This window comes from Erithacus rubecula (assembly GCF_903797595.1).
Source record: "Erithacus rubecula genome assembly, chromosome: 2".
Lineage (NCBI taxonomy): Eukaryota > Metazoa > Chordata > Aves > Passeriformes > Muscicapidae > Erithacus > Erithacus rubecula.
The window spans coordinates 20,417,556-20,435,165 of NC_136685.1; positions in this window are offsets into that span (position 1 = coordinate 20,417,556).

Genomic DNA, 17,610 nt, shown 5'->3' on the forward strand with positions numbered 1-17,610 from the left:
ATTTTAGACAGATGTTTTTTGTATCATTAAGTGCACAGAAATTTTCTGAATTCTTTCTAACAGGTTAAAAACCAGTATGTACTCTACTGTACATTACTGATGTCTGAAATTTTTAGCAGGAATAAATGGTCTACATTTAGGAAACCAAGCTATAAACCAAACTCTGGAAAATTTCTATATTTGAAACACTGGCGTGGCTGCTTCTGTATGACCAGCTGTATTTCTTTTGGGAGCAGCCCAACATTTTGGGCAGAGATGAGCAAAAGAGGTGGCTACAAGTTGTGGGTTCCCTAAAGGAGTTACCTAACTGCAGTGTGAGCATAAACCACCTATGAGCTCTTAAACCACTTCACAGCCCTGGAAGATATATTTTTCCTTCTCAGCTCCTATTTTCTTTGTAAGGTGAAATTGTATGCTTATATAAACAGACTTACTCTACTGGGTAATTTTTCAGTTTAAGAATTATCTCATTAAGAGAATAAGTGTTTCTGAAGAAAACCTCAGAGCCTACAAACAGTCAGCTTACATAACACAGATGGTTTGCTATAGACTCTTTACCAAAAGTGAAAAGTCAAAAAAGAGAGTTTTACTGTAGCCTGTTTTACACAGTAAAACAGGTATTAGGGAAACAGAATACACAATGTCTCCGTATTAGAGAAAAGTTTTTTCTATACACAGCTAAATCCAAAGCAAATTCTGGCTGGCCAGACTTTACACAAACTTAATGTATTACCCTACTTTTATCAGCTGAAGTAAGAATATGATGGTCCATCTCAAAAATCTGGTTACAGAGTCTTCTGTCCCATGTCATAAAAAAGTGGAAGTCTGAATAATGTAGCATTTTAAGTCATTACCACTTTTGAGCAGATATCTAATATCATCTATTGAGGATACATACTCTTCATGAATGGCAAATGAATGACAGAAGAGTGTAATGAAATTAGAAATGGCACCACAAGATAAATCAAAGCCATGGATCTTCACAGCTGGATGTTAGGTAAGTTGGTGAGTCCTTAACCTAGCTCATGGCTCCTAGGCCAGAAAGAGCACAAACAGTAACTTGTGCACAGATGTGTTAAACATATTCCTAGTTAAAAAACCCAAACAAACAAACCAAAAACCCACATAACCCCCACAACATTAAAAACCAGAAAACTGACAATTGTAGCAGAAATGATTCTGTGGGACATTCTTGCAATTCCTCTCATCAAAATGTTCTCTTTTCAATGAGGTTTTAGACTTCAGACTTCAGTGAAGCGAAAGGGACATAGGATATATTAGATTCCTGCTTTGCTGCTGTTGTTTGAATAGGGGACTATTCATTAGTGCTTTACTAATGGTTGTGATGGCTGTGTCTTTGCAGTCAAAAAGGTCATCTTATTATAAAAACAGCAGGCAGAGCATTTTCTGAACAGTATTGCATTCTGCCAAATCCACAAATCCACCATCAGAGGACTTACCAGTTTTTTCCACCTGCAATTTTCTTCTCTCTCTCTTTTATTTATTTATTTATTTTTAAGCAATCTGGACTTTTTGAATTATTGTATTAGCGGTTTCAACCAGTGATTTGCAAAATACAACTTTGCTCCTTTTGAGGCCCCTGATCGAGTCAGCAGAGCAGTAGAGGGAGCATGCAGACATTTTTCAATAATAACCCTTTGATCTGAGTGGTAATGGATACTATCAGCAGCTTATGATTTTTTTTAATGGATGCAAATGCTGCTTGGCTAACACAGTTTCAGGAATCCTTTTGGTACTTTGGTATGTCAAGTAAGAGATGGGGTCAAGTCACAGTAATTTACCTTACTTTTGATTAAAGGACTGTAGAGAGAGAACTTCACCTGATATAGCTCAGAACCCTCTGAGACACTCATGGGAGAGAGTAGGACACAAAACTGCTTCCTCCCCATCTCCATGATTATTACATGTTGCATTCCTGCTAGCCCTACTCTCCTAAAAAGGATGTCACAAACCAATTCTTTGTAAGCACCACAATATTTATAGAACACAGTAATTAAATATCATTTAAGCTATTTAGATACTGTAATGATTCAGTGTTCCTTTCTTACAGATTTATTTTCCCAGTTTAAGAAACAGAAGTTCCAATAGGAAGAGAACTTTAGAAAAGAAACATTAGGCTAGTCCCAGAAACTCAAAGGCAGAAAGGAAAATATTTTTCCTTATTGTTATAAGACATCTTGGTTCCCTTAAGGCAGTGTTCTGGTCTGGAATTTGACTATAAAACTTGCATCTTGGGGTTCTCTCAGTGACTTCAGTCTTTCATTATCTCATTTTCTCATCCTTCGTTTTCCTTTCACTTTATTATTTTTTTTTCCCTTTTCCCTCATGAATGCCAGTTGCAAGTACTTAATTGTCCACTTGATTCTAGAGAAAACTTGAGGTTTTTTCCTGGGCCATGGTTAAACACTAGCAGTGGAAAACATACACATGGTCACTATTTAACTTAGACAACCTCAAACTGTAGTGTAACACTCTAATAGCATAAATCAGAAATCATCAAATAATGTTGTACTGCTGGAAAACTTCAGTAAGCAGAGATTGTGGCCCCATATTCTTGACAAATGGAATGACAAGAAAACCTGACCTCAGGCAATGCTTGCTAAAATGACAGTTAAGAAAAAAATAAGCCTACATTTATGGTAGGGAGAAATCATAATAAATTGTAAATCCAACTAATGCAATCCAGAATCTTTTTGTACTGAACCCTTGAAGTCACTCTCAGGGAATGTCTGTTTCATTTACCTTAGGCTAAAGGAATGAGGCTCCTTCACTTGTCTTGTACATTGCAGACTGCAGCACAGCCATCCACATTAGAGCTTTTGTTCTTCGGAAGATACCCTCTCATATCTATAAGTGGGGAGCAGATGTAGTAATGATACAGGATGAGAAATCAAGATTGTAGAATTGTGGACATGTTCCAGATAGATTTCTTGCAAGTGAAACTATCTATAGGACAAAAAGTTCCAAAATCCTGCAGGGAGAGCGCTGTGACATTGGCAAAGTATTAGTCTATGCACATTGTGTTCAACAAATCTGGGCTTTTGAAGGATCCTGGTGGTGTGCTTTAAATGGCACAAATCTAGTTCAATGCTTGTGGAATTTATATCCTTTAAAAAGTCTCATAATGAGTTAAAACCACTTTCAGAGAAAGCAAAACCTCTAGAGTTGTGCAGATCTACCATCATGAACGCATCCTCGTGTTACCATGTCTTCCTTAGGAATTGGGAGCTTTATAAACATAAGTTAGGTCCAGTTCACATCCTGAAACATTTTTAGTATTGAAAAGTAGTATTGAAAGTCTTAAAAAAAACCCAAAATTCTTCTGTCCATTGCATCAAACATGTCCAAAAGATATGTGCACTTGCACAAGCATTTGTGGAAGAAAAGGTTCTGTAGCTAGCTCTGATAGCCCTAGATCCCAATTCATGACAAGGCAGTGACTTTTTCTTTCTGCACTCCACAACTAAATTAAAATTGTTACATCACCACAACATGGTGACAGACCTTTCTTAAATCTCATCGATTTTTTTATCAAAGGATTGTATATAAAGATGAAAATGGTGAATTCTGAAGCCTGTCCAGATTCATCTATCAGATGATGACCCAAACAGCTTTAGAAAATTATTATCCATCACTATGGTGGAAGAAATTATAGAGAATTTTTTTTTGCCAGTAGTAAGACATACATATATACAAGGGTCACTCTGAAGATATATCTCAGATGTTTTATGTTTCACCATTTTTCTGTCCTCCTCCAAGGCAATTTGCAGTACTTCATTAAATTTAATTTAAAAATTCCCTTGGTCTTGTGCTCCCAGCTTCGTGAAGACCAGGCTCCAACTCTTACCTTTGGTTATTTGTTTCCCTGCATTGTGGTCTTAGACATTAATCTGCACGGAGTCCTTCCCCAGGAAGTCAGATACTTGATCTAGATCTTCCCATCTCCCAGAACTGCCATGTGTGTGTTCCAGGACTTCTTAAATGAGCAACATAAAAGCAGTCCTTTGAATACAGAACTTCGCATACCACAGATAGGATAATGGGATATTTTATATTGGCTCCTTTGTTGAATCAAAGGTTTTCATTCTTGTGTGCACAGCAGCCCCACTAAAGCAAATAAGTGTAAAGAAGCCATGCACTTTATAGTTTTTTAAGCCTTAGGAGAACTCTTGAAAATGAGGAGCAGAAAGTATACAGCACCACATGCTAGCCTGGTATGTAATTCACTGCTCTGCTTTCAATGCCTTTGCCAAGTAACTCTCTGTTATGCTATAGCTCAGTTCCAACTTCTCCATTAACAATGTCACCAGTTGATTGTTGTACTCTAATGAAAGGAAACACAATCCTGATGTTCTTTCCTGAATATATTCTGTTTGAGATTATCTATATTTAACGGAATAGTTTCTCCACAAAATTTAAAAGCTGGATTACTGTCTTCCAGTTTTGAACCATCACAAGGACATGGGTATTATCTAGGCATCGAGCTGATAAGACCATCCTGCATTTAAGATTCCTCATGACTATAATTGAAAGTGCAGGAAAGTTATGATTGAAAATAAAAATATTAAATCATATTTGTTTTGTTTTGATGTCTTGAAGATAGATGTTTTGATGCCTGTCTTCTCTTTGATTACCTAAAAATCAATGTTTTCTTTCAGGTTGTTCTAAACTGATACAGAATCTAGAAAAAATCTATCTTATTTCAATAATTTAAAGGATTATGCTCATCTAAAAATTGCACACGTAGTAATATATTGAATTAGTAAAGTCCTGAAAGTTAAATTCCAAAGTAGGAAATTCATACGATATTCTTTAAGAATTTAGTGTACCTGAAAAAAATAATTTCAAGAAAGTAATATTAATACTACTAGAATGAGTCTAACACAGAGTATACAACTTCTAATAAGTGATGAAAGTATACAACTAAAAGAGTGACATTTCTAAATGTCTAAATCCAAAATTTTGTTTGTTTCCAAACAGAGGAAAGTTACAGGAAATAAGAAAACACAGCAAAATAATACTTATAAAAATCTTGGAAAGCAAGACTGGTTTTTTGTAACAGTGATTTCTTACTCTTTTGAAGAGATTATCAAGAGCAACAAGATATTTGTTACAGTGGAGATTGTTACTATCAAGCATTGAATGACCCTTAACAAAACAAAAATAATGTATAAAATATAGCAGTAATTTTAAGTTATTGATTTGAGGGAGGGAAGAGTGCACAATATGATGATGTGATAAACCATATTTCATAGTGCAGTTCAAAAAAATTGCTATTGAGTAAATAGCTATTTTTCAGAAAACAAGAGTTCACCTGCCTACTGCATTCATTGAAGGACTAGTAGTTCCCTCTAAATGGAAATAGTTACTCAGTTAAAGACATGGAATTTAATAGGATGTCAAAAGCTAAGGTTAGGGAAAAGTTCTCTGTATCTCTCTGTAAGCATGAGATTGTGTCTTTTTTTTTGCTTCTGTTTCCTTCTAGCACTTTATATTAATCCACATTAGCCCAGGGTACATTTGTAATATGAGAGAAATGTAGCAATATTATAATTAGTTATAGTAATTAAAATTCAGCATTTCACAGAAATCATTGAAAATGTTTTGCAGACTGTATTGTTATTTTCTCCTTGTTATTTCAGCATCTATTTGATTCACACTAAATTTCCCTGCATTTGCTCTTTCCAGATTGAAAGATAAAAGGTTTTATAAAAGGTTGTATTAAAGTATTGAAAATGCAGTAGATGTAAGGAACTGCTAATTGCATAATATGGTGCTGCAGAACTATTTAATTTTTCGTATTGAATTCCATAAAGTAGATTTCAAAAAGGATCAAAACAGGAAATCACAATGTGTGACCTTTATATGGAAATCATTCTGAGGCAAACAGGAAATGTAAGTACAGGAAAGGGAGTGCTGGGGCATGGGTGGGTGGAGGAAAACACTAAAGAGGCTGCACAGGGACAGTCGTGCCAATTACTGATCTGAGGGACTTGACAGCATTTGTGTGGAGCCTCCTTCATGCTTTCTCTTTAAAGAAAATATCAATCTGTCATTTTCACCAAAAAGAAAAAAAAAAAAAAAAAAATTGTAAGAGAGTCTTTCAGATTCCAAGCTCCTGTTTAACACAATTAAGTGTCTAAGTCCCCTGTTCAAGTTCTTAAGGAATTGACTGTTTAGCTCTTTATATAATCCCTGGAACCAGAAAGAAACCATTAAGACATTTATAATTCAAATATAGCTAGGTCCCTTTTGGATCTGGTTATGTAGCCAAAGGTCTTTAAAATGTTACATAGATTGCTTTTGCAGTCTTATTTACTTAATTGCCAGCTTTAGTAGTTCTTATATAAGTATTCTGAGATAAGAAAACATTTTCTAGAAGTGTAATGTAGTGCAAAGGAATAATTTTTTCAATGGAATTTCTAAATCTGTTATTTTTATACTGAGGAGAATAATTTTTTGTTTAGTTGTACCATACATTTACCCTTTCACAGCAGTTACTGACAATATATGTCCATGAAATACAAGATATACGTATTGTATTTGTGGTGAAAATCATCTACAAGTAAACTGATACATAGCTGAAAACACCCTGACAGAGTATTATTAGGTGTATTATATCAGACTAGTGGGATTTTCTGTCTAACTTAAAAATTAACCTATGTTTTATGCTCAGTAATATTATAAGTTGAAAGTAAAATGCTTTTGACTGCTTTCTAATTATTTCCATATGTATCTTTTACCTCCTGGCAAATAATGTGAGGTTTTTATTCCATTTCTCTCTCTTGCTGTTGATCTAAACTCCTTGGATGGTGGGTATGGTCAAATGTCTTCATTGAGGCATACAGAGGTAAATGAATTTGCATATCAAATACAAACTTTGCCTTTTTTGAACCTTTAAATAATGGAGAATAAAGCCATCACCCCATTGTAGGATTAATCTTTTGATACCACTCAAATTTGATTACTAATCTAATAAAAAAATCCCAGACACCACACAAATTATATTTTGGTAGTAAGTAGTTGAAATAACTAAGCAGGAGGTTGCGGTGTTTTTCCTCACACAAAAATAATTTTAATACTAAAAATTAAAGAGTAACTATTTTGTACGGATTAGACATAACTCTAGGAAAATCACATCCAAAACACTTCTGAACTTTTTGCACTTTGTAGCCTTATCTTTTTCTTTATAACCTAAAGCATATTAACAATAATCTTCTAAGAAGGTTCAAAGGTAAGCTTAAGTATCACTCAGCATATTTTTTCCAGCAAAATGCCAGAATTACACAATTGTCTTAGTCTAATAACAATTTAGTGCCATTATAAAATCTGTCATTTGTGCTGACATGCATTTCACATTCCCTTTTTTCTAGTGAAAAACTATGTGAATATAATTCTCTAATGGCCAGCAGATTTGCTGTAAACCAATTTATAAAAATAAATTCAGGGAGTTTCACTAAAGTATTTCATTAAATACCACCCAATTACCCTCTTGTTTTCTTTTCTTTTGAATATCATCTTTTTTTTTTTTTTTTTAATATGGCTAAAGATGATTCAGAGCATAATAAAACAAAGGGGAATTTTGTGAGATAAAATCTGGTGAAGCTCAACTGAATTCAAGATTTATGACAGGTATGAATTTGGATTGATATATTGTCTGGATAAAGCAGCTGAGGCAAAGATTCTCCTGAAATATTAATTTGCCATACAGAAGAGAAGATATCTACTGCTCTGGAAACCCATGTATTCCACAGGAAGACTCAAAGAAGGATTTCAGCAGAGACTGGGGATCATTTTCTCCACCAACTTTTCTTTCATGGCCCCTCTGTGTTTATTTCACATCACAAAACATAAATATCTCTTAGTAGTGGCTGTAATCCCTCAAAATTGACATCCTTCTCACATTCTTGCTACATTTAAATTTTTTGGATTTGACATACCAACATTGCTTCTGTCAATAATCATGTTTGATCTACTGCTGTGCTACATAATTTGTGTATGAGTGGCCTGCAGCAGCTGGATTATCAGGGAAAAACTACAGAAATCAGCTATGGGCAATTTGATGAAATTGTATTAGACTTTGTATGAGTTCTGAATACTTTTTAATTTGCCTTTCACCTTTTTTTTTTTTTTTTTTTTTTCACTTGAGTATTTATGGATGTTATCCAGTAAAAAAGAAGAAAAAGAAGATGCTAAAAATCAAAATGTGCTGTGAGAACCTTCCTCAGTTGTGAAATGGATGGCTCTTGTGAGGTCATAACACTTGGGAACCCCAGAAAAAGTTATTCTACAGTAAAATTTTAAAAGTTCAGTCATGAAACTAATGTTTGAACAAAGTATATTTACAAATACCATCTACAGAGATTTTTTTTTTTCTCTGAGATATGATTAAATGTTCAAAATCTCAGCTGTTTTCTGGAAAAATACTATCATAAAGGTTCTGATATTATTCCAAAAATCTCCCTTTAAAACTTTAAAAGTAAGTCATTCCTATCTAAGTAAGATTTCTGTAGGAGGATGGAAAGATATATGTTTTTGGTTTTTCAAAGACAAATTTTAATAGATTCTTTATTAAACATAGACAATCTATGTTTAGATTGGGGGGCAGAAGAGTGCTTAAGGTCAGAGAAGAGTAACAAGGCAGAAATATAATAATATAGTTCCTTCTTCTGTTTTTCCCACTCCATATAAAAACTATAGCTGTTTAGGTTATGTCTTTATTTGAAAATATCTTGTTTGAAGCATGTCTTGTCTCTTGCTGAAAATCTTGATAAAGGTTCTTAAAAATAGAATTTGTAAAATAAATCAGTTGTTTAATTATAGTTCTTGTATCTTGACTTTTGGTTTCTGTCCAGACTTGCCTCATTTTCTTGACAAATTTTGCCCTCCCTTGCTATCCATTATTGCATCTGATGTAGTTTGGCACTGGGAATACTTCGTAGAAGCCCACAAAAACATTTCCTCCCATTACCCAAATGGGTTATTCAATAAATACGGCACAAGTGACCTTGTCACTCCCATATTTTCAAATGCTCTTTTCATCTGAGCATTAATCAAAAGACTCTCTATTCTTCCAAATCTAATAAAGACATCTTGATTGTAGATTTGGAGCACAACTCAGACAATAATAAGAGAACTGTTTTTTGGTTATTTATTCCAGAATTCAATTTCAGATTTCAAACTAGCACCTAAGACCAATAAGTTTCAGTAAAGTGTTGCAGTGGGAATTAAATTTAACAATATTTCAGTACTAGCATTTCTTCCTTGTAGTGACAGATGATTAAGCCTCCTAGGTAAAATCTTTCAAAAGAAGTAGAGAGAAAAAAAGTATTTTTTAGTAAAGCTTGAACAAATTTTATCCTAGATAAAATGAAAAATCTCATCTAGGAGATTATGTATAGTTGTGTACATCAAAGCAAATACACAAACAAAAGTAAATTGATTTTCTCAGCAAAGACATTTTCTCAGGGAATTTAAGTATCTATATCATATGCATACGATATGACTGCTTTATTTTATTCTGATTAAATTAACACTCAAATGAGGCTTAAGTGAAAAAGAGAAAACATCATTGTTCTAAGTTCTTATCAAAGAAATAGTAGAAAAATGCCACCAGTTTTTGTTTCTTGTATTATGAATAATATCCTGTCAGTGATTTTGTTTTAGATGGGCTCCTTTAAAAAAAAGTAGTAATCTGACTAAATGTCCACTCCTATATCTTGAGTAGCCTGTATAAACAACCTTTGCATTCTGCAGAGGAAAGGAGAAGGAACTGGGGCCTGGTGGGCAAGAAGTCAACCATGAACAGCAGTGTGCCTTGTGGCCAAAAAGGCCAAGCAGTATCCTAAGGAAAAGCACTGACAGAAGATGGAGGGAGGTGATCCTGCCCCTCTGCTCTACCCTGGTGAGGCCATATCTGGAGTGCTGTGTCCACTTTTGGGCTCCTCAGCTCAAGACAGACAAAGAGCTACAGCAGAGGCCCCAGTGGGATCTGTAAAGATGCTGATGGGACAGGAGCATCCTCGCATCACTCCTGTGAGGAGGGTCTGAGGGAGCTGGGCCAGAGTCTCTTTCAGTGGTGGCCAGTGACAGGAAAAGGGACAAAGGACACAAACTGGAACATTGGAATATCCACCTGAAGATGATTAAAACTTATTTACTGTGTGGATGACTGAGCACTGGTCATCCAGGCTGCCCAGAGAGGATGCAGAGTCTCTTCTCTGGAGTTATTCAAAACCTGCCTGGAGATGATGCTATACAACCTGCTCTGGCTGAAACTGCTTTATCAGTGGGGGTGCACTAAATGGCCTCCTAGAGTCCCTTTCAAACTCAGCCATTCAGTGACTGTGATTCTGCTTTCTATTATGTTTCATCTTCGTCCATAGTTAACATCTTAACACTCAGTTCTGACTGATACATCTGTTTCTCCCTATTGACTATAAAATGAGCCCAGACCAAGTAGTTCAAAAGTATATGTGTATCCTTTAAGCAGTCAAATGAAATAAATCACTCAAATCAGAATTTAAGGTAATTAGGCAGAGGATGTCTCTCATGGGTTAGCTTAGTTTAATTTTAATGCTGTAATGATCTGAAGCATTCGTCCCTCTTTTCTGTTTCAGGATTTTGCTTTTGGGATATAAATCTGCAGAAGAGAAATTTTTCTCACCCCACAGTTGCTCTGTCAATGGTGCATGAATAGTTTTCATTTTGGCAATTCCACAGTTCCAAACTGTCCCATCCCCTTGATTTACAATTGGCCAAATAAAGAATAATTTGTCTGGTGAAGGTTAATAATTCAGAGTTTGTCTTTATTGCTTTTAAGACTGGAAATCAAAATTCTTTGTGTGATCTGTCATATTTTACTGTTGTTACCACTGATATCAGATTATGCTTTAAATTTCTAAAACTGAGAGGTTATATTAAGGAGATATTTATAAATAAGTACATCATGGTTCTGCAGCCCAGAGCCTCTAATTCCTGTTCAGTAATATTTTACTATGACGTATGATATTTCTCCCTCAGTATTTTTTTAAGAAATAAGAGCTGAGAAAAATTGAGTGATACGTTTCCAACATTTGAATTAATATTTTAATGATGCATTATATTTTATGGTCAGTAGTACCATACAGTCTAAAACTCCCTTTGGTTTAAACCCAAAGGAACTCCACTGGCAAGGTAAAGTGTTATCAGTGCAAGGGCAAGCCAGGCTCACTGTGCTTACTACAGCAATTACACTGGCTGATTAAAAAATATAAGCATCTCATGAATCAGGATGCTGTAATTCACTTTCTTTATCTTAAGGAGTATTTTAAGTACATGTGATTAGAAATTGACTGGGTCTCTAAACAGTGAAATATTAACAGAATTTCAGTAGCACTTGTTGGAATGCTTGGAAATGTACACATTATTTATTCTTTACATTCTTAAGACTATCCTCTCCCTTTTATATATATATACACTTAATTCTATTAAATTTTCAGGCAGTCTTTAAGTATGCATCGTGCTCAGTTTAATATAGGCTGTTCCACTATGTTCTCTGAACTGTTTTGTAGCTTGTTTTATGAAAGTCTTTTATACCTTCTTCCCTTGTGTACTAGTTGTAATTCACTTTCATTACAGAAGTTTAGTAGTAAATTGTACCTTTCAGGTCTGGCATTCTTTTTAAGACTCCCTGCAATAGTCATGTAATGGTTTTTTATATTGCTTATTAGCATGAATTCAGTACTGACCAGTTGCATGCTCCCAGCAGCACTTGGTTGGCAAGGGCCCATGTGTCTCAACCTTAAATCTAAGAGGTATTTCTACAGCAGTAGGTAAACATGCATATATTTAGATATGCAATCTCTTTCAGTGACCTCTCTCCAGACAAGTATAAACATGGTTCACTCTTCTTCCAGCCACCAAAAAAGACAAAACTCTTCCTCTTTGGTAAAAAAAACCAAAACACCTTTTAGCTGCATGGATGAAGAGGCATGCTGTGCAAGAGAAAGTTCTTACAATTTCGTGGCGTTGAAAAATTTGCCTGCTATCCCATTACAGCTATGGAGACAGTGTTTTCAATATGACAATGCTTTAGAACTGCTGGATGTGAACTAAATCACTGGGGAATTTGCATAACTTGTCTGTGAATATGTTCTGCACATAAAGAAATTAATTTTTTGAAGAAAAGCAAGATGTCATAAAGATTATTTTTATGTGAGTCTGTACTACCTTAAGAAGTACTCAAAGTCCTGAACTTCTAGCTGCTTTGTGTTGAGTGATATTTCAGCTTGCATGCACATCGTCTGTCCTCTCTGGCTTTTCTAGCTCATTCAAGGATAATTTATGGTTGACTATGCATCATAGTAATATATATGATTTTAATATTTGAAAAAAAATCCTACCCCTTTTCCATCTGACACCACAGGAACAGTGTTTAATGACACACCAACACGTGTGCTAGCCAGGCACACATTTGCAACTTCCCTACAAATCAATTTTGCTACACAGTGATCTATTTACAATATATTGACATGTTTTGAAGCAGAGGATGATAACTCATCAGTTGGTTGTTTCTATCCAATAGCCCTATCACAAATAGGTACTTAAAAATAATTCCCCCTTAGAAGGGCATATTTTTCCTGCTGCATTCTGTATTACAGCAAAATTTCAGGAAGGCATGTTTCAGCTTACAGATTTGTACTCTGACTTTTTAAATACAATATTTATTTACAATATTATATATGGAGAAGAGTACTATAGAAAACACATTCAACCTACAAAGTATATATTTTTCTACCTCTGAGTCAGTTATGGTGAAATCAAATTCATAGGAGAGGATTCATCTGACCACTTGTGCGTATCCATCATCAGACATCTCTTCTACGTAAATTGCACTCACCCTTTCAGTAATTGGTGGAGAAAGTCAGGCATTTCCAGAGTGTGATTTATCAGATGTATGGGAGAAGTGTCCTTTAAAGTGCAATGTATCTTACAGAAGTGGTTTTTTTCTAGCTACAGAGTGCAGAAGCAACTTTCATAACCACCTCAAATATAAACAATCAGATTAGAAACCTTTACATTTCAACAGATGAAACAGTCTCTTATTTTGTATTCATTTCTGCATAGCATTTTCCATTTAGCTGGGCACAAAACTTTAAAATCTCAAAGATTTCAAATTATTTTAAAAACATTAAGTACATTGATTTTAAAACATTAATAAAAAGCAAAAAATATTATGTAATAAAAGTATCTAAGGCAGCAGAGTAGGGTACAGACTGGTAGTAGATGGAGAGTGAATAGGAAGCATGCAAAATGTGTTATTTGAGAATTAGTTACTGGATACTCTGTTCCACCAAATATTTTTATATGTGACAGAAAAAGCAACAGCACTACTGTACAGCACTGCTGTAGTTTTTAATGCCTACTTATCTATGGTTCTATACAGCGTTGAGCATTTCATTATGAAACACGAACAACTTTGAGGAGCATTTGTTGAAAAGAAAATAATTTTAGTAGTCTGAGTTTATGCTTACGAATTACAAAACATAATAAGAACTACTAAACACATGACAAATGAAGCAAATTTTCTGCAGAAAGGTTTTCAATAGTAGTTTATTTGACAGGGAGACATTAAAAACAAGAAAGGCTAAAAGACAATTGGGTGATTATTTAGGTACACACACACAGAGGAAAACCAGAAAATCTTTAATCAATCTGCAATGAATCTCAACAATACACTTAAATTGATTCTTATTTGGTATTGATTCCAAGACATGAATTGTTTCTCTAAAGAGAAACAGAATCTTAGAGGAAAAAACAAACTTTTAATTCTAAATTTAGATTATGAATGTATCTTAATGAGGCACCATATTCATATTCCACGAACTTTCTTTAAAGTATAGTTCCAGTAGAGGTTTTAAGCAACATAATGTACATTGTCTAATGACTATGATTTCATCATCCTCTGTGTTACATTAAGTGCCCACTTTGCAAACAATTTGTGTTTGGAGAGATGCATTCTTCAGAATGAGATTCACAATAAACAGTAATTGACAACTGTAGAGATCAGTAGACTTTATAAATAGATTATGAATATGAATATCTTTGTTCACATCCTATGGCTAGTTCCTGCATACCAAGCTGAGTGCCAGGAGGCACCACTTTCTTCTGTTGATGCAGCTAAAAGCAGAGAGTGGTGGTTAAATTATTACCTTGAGGTGTAAAAGGCATAAAGAGTAATCCTTGTATTTTCAAAGTCAACTTTTGCAGGTTCTGTTTGTGACAGACAATCTTCTCAATCCTTATCTCACCACATGCATGTTTTTGCACTGAATTTCACAATTCTCAGAAGACTGCCCAAACCAAAAATCTGCAGACGTTGAGGGTAAAAGCAGACTGAAATAGTAGAAAAAAACGGGATTGGCACTTGTAATTTTGTCTATTTTCTGTAATTACATTTGGGATAACATTATTAATAATTAATTGGGCCAAAGACAAAGAACAGAAATCTTTTATATTGTGATTAGGAAAAAATGTAGGATTCCAGACTAAATTTTTTTCTTCAATTGTATTTGGTACATTTTTAATCTAACAACTAATACATCAAGTGCTTCAGCTGACCTCCAAGGTAAACATCCAAACCAAAAATCTTGTTTTAGCTTCAAATTCCTTGTGCAGAACAAAACAGTTTTCACAGGAGAGCTCAACAAACCACTAACAAATGAATCAGAGCTTTTTTTATGATAAGATTAATTGCCTTGTGAATACAGGAGAACCAGCAGAAAAATCTTAACTTTCAAAAGTCTTTCATAGTTCAGTTTTTATATGCAAGCTAGGAAAATACCTAGATGAAATAACCGTGTAATGTATGCAAAATGTGTAAATATGAAGTGAAAGAACAAGATAGGATTAACCTGGTTTTCTTCCTACCCTCTAAAAGATGGTATTACAACTATGCCTGGGATGATGAATGTGTTGACTGTTGTTGAAGGTAAAGTTTTAATTTGTTGGAATAAATCTAAGTATCCTATACATTAGTTACATCACACTAGACATTGAAAGAAAAATCTGCCATCTCATAACAACCTAAGAAATTTGTATAACTGGACAAGAACATAATTGTTTATATACCCTAACTATAGATTACATTCAATGCTGTAGGATTTAAGACTTTCTGGTCTTGCAGTAATTATTATAGCTAACACCTGCACTGTGTTTAGCTTTTCAATCTCATAACCATAAGTGCTTTTTTTCTTGGTGGTGAATTTTTTTATTGTTGGTTATTTTTGAATCTGTTTCTATTAGTTTCAGTAAAACAAAATTAATGAAATAAATATCTTGTATCCCATATTGTTGAAGAAATGCTCTGCTGCATACCAGCCAAGATGGAGTTTTTCAAAGCATTTATAAAGAGCTTTTTGACTAAATCTACTTTAGGTTATTATCATCTCTGTGACCTTATTTATAACACAGGGCATAAAGCTTCACAAGTGATATGTTTGTTGTTGCTGAAATGCATTTGAATTCTTATTTTAATTCCTCAAATATACTAATGACATCAACATGTTGTTTTGATACATTTAACCAATTTTTTACACAGCTTTGATTCTGAACAATGATGCACCTCCAGCAAGATTACCTCCAACCTTACACTGCTCTCAGAGCCACTTCAAGTTTATGCTGTTTATCTAATGAAGAAGTACAAGATAATACTACAACGTAGGTTGGTCTAAATATCAGGACAAAAAGTGACAGGTTCAAAATACCATCCCAGACACTTCTGAAATAAGACCATTACTCTAAAAGTTGGTTTTTAGCTTTCTAGTGTGATACAGACTGTGAGTTTGCTGTTTACTCTCCATCTCTGCTCTGCTACTTAAGAAGCTTGGGCCAGGAGAAAATCCCTGTAGGAGGAGAAGCAATCTAATATGCTGAGTGAAAATTTGAGATTATGCAGGGTGAGGCAGAGGATTCTATGGACATGTTGCAAGAGGCTTTGGTTTAAGCAGTTTCAGTTTTTTGTAAGAACTTGGAACTTCACTAAACAAAAAAAAAAAAAAAAAAAAAAAAAAAAAAAAAAAAAATTGCTAACCTGACTGTAACAAATATTAGATGCTAAAACTCACCAGAAAGAGAAGGGGACAAAAAAGGAAAATGGAAAAGCAAAGGCAATTGTTATTAATCTTTTTGGATTAGTCTTTGTCTAGCCATTTCAGGTGTACAGTCAAGAGACTGAAAATGTAGGGAATTTAGGAAAATGACTGGGAACACACGATACATTTCCACTACTTACACAACATATACTCCCAGCTGTTTTCAGGTCAAGCAATTTCCTGACCTTCTTTTGTTTGCATATTTAATAACCACCATTGCAACTTATTAAGCCAATTTCTGAACTCTTTAAATTATCGGTTAAAAAATTATTTAAAATTATTCTAGATTATACTGCAATAAAACTTAGTTCTTATGGGCTCAATGACTTCTTGTTTTCCCTTTGGTTCAGTAAATTTCACCACTGCAAATTATCTTGATATTTTCATGATCCTGTGAACTAAGCAAAAGAAATGTGACCAGAGACAAATAAATATCAAATAAGAAAAGTAAACACTCATAATGCTGCTGATGATCTAATTCAGATGAAAATGGGATAATCTAAATTATTTAAATTAAATTTTCACTAGTGAATGATTGTTCTTGATATTAAATTTTATGTATGCATTTAATCTAGATAACATAATACTTAATTTTTCTACCTCATCTTCTGGCTTTAACCTTACTGTAGTGGATTTCCTAAGAATTATTGTTTCTTTGTCCAAAGTTTTATAGTCAATGCTATATGTCTCCTTACTTCTCCTTAATCCCTGAGAACCCTGAATCTATGAAAAAAGTAATCTGGAATGCAGCAGCAATGGGAGTGTTCTGATAGTTTTCCACAGGCTGAAACTGTAAAGAAAGAGTAAGAGAAAAAATTAATTTAAAAAATCCAACTTCTTTACATTGTAGTTTGTTTTTATTTACTTTGTTTTCTGCATAAAAGGAAATAAAAGATACATGAAATAGAATCATTAAAATAACACAGCTATGTGGTGGGAAACTGAATAAAAGCTTCTGAATTTACTTCAATTTTGTGACAAACTCTTGCTGAAAAGTAAGATATGTTCCCTGTCTGTAAATAAAAAAAATAATCTTGCTTAATACTGGTGAAAAGGAAATTATATCAAGATGAATTCAAATGAGACACTTGCTTATTGAAGGACATTTTGAAAGTTAACCTGTTTTGTTGAGCATTTTTTTCATTTCAAAATTGTTTGCTTTGGGAAGGATCTTAAAAATTACCTAATTTCAGAGACCCTGGCATGGGCAGGGACATCTTCCACTAGACCATGCTGCTCAAAGCTCCATCTAACCTGGTCAGGAACTTTTCCAGGTATTGGGATACTCAGATTCTCTGGGCAACCTGTTCCAATGCCTCACCCAAAGTAAAAAATTTCTTCCTGACATCTAATCTAATCCTGCTATTTTTCATCTTACAGGCATTCCCCCTTGTCCCATTACTGCGTGCCCTTGTAAAAAGTCCTTCTTCACATTTTTTGTAGGCCACCTTAAAGT